General features: G+C 32.6%; 1 protein-coding gene across 7 annotated transcripts in view; it reads left to right on the forward strand.

Annotated features, from left to right (window-relative positions):
- LOC128249899 (uncharacterized) overlaps positions 1–616 on the forward strand; it is a 7045-nt gene that overhangs the window by 4525 nt on the left and 1904 nt on the right. The gene's annotated exons all lie outside the window — the stretch shown is intronic.

A 616-nucleotide genomic window follows, 5' to 3' on the forward strand; every position in this document is an offset into this window, starting at 1 on the left:
TTTACATGAAATAAATTCGAATACAAAAATATTTTTCTGTTCTATAACACAAAATAGATAAGCATACGAAGTTTGAAAGTCTTTCGGTACCAAAAACACTACGTAAAACATTAATGAAAAATGTGGCCCCCGTTTTAAAAAAGATCCGGAATTTATCTTTTATTTTAAAATATTTATTTAAATTTTAAAAAATTCACTTTACGTTATTTTAAATTTTTGTTTCAGAATTTACATAAAAAGAAGCTTTCTATAGGCAAAATAAAGTACGTAACATTATGGGAAAATACGGGTTTAATTCTATCGTGATGTCCTAATAAAACTCCTAAGAATTTTGCTCAGTGTGTCAACACTAGCAGACTCTTGATAATGATGGACAATGCGATATCTCCTATTCAATGTCTATGATAAAGTACAGAGCTGCGATATGTGTGTGTTATTGTAGTTTTGTGATCATTATTGACGATATCCTAGGAAATGTGTTTTATTCAGGAATTTCAACCATGTTTCGTGGTCTGCTACCACAACAGCTCCTTTATAGGATCCAGTTAGCTCAAGACATCATCAGGAGGAACCACGTCCAGTTTCGGCCCCTACTCATCTACCGTTTTGACGTGGC

Source organism: Octopus bimaculoides, chromosome 18 (genome assembly GCF_001194135.2).
Source record: "Octopus bimaculoides isolate UCB-OBI-ISO-001 chromosome 18, ASM119413v2, whole genome shotgun sequence".
In the NCBI taxonomy this organism is placed as follows: Eukaryota; Metazoa; Mollusca; class Cephalopoda; order Octopoda; family Octopodidae; genus Octopus; species Octopus bimaculoides.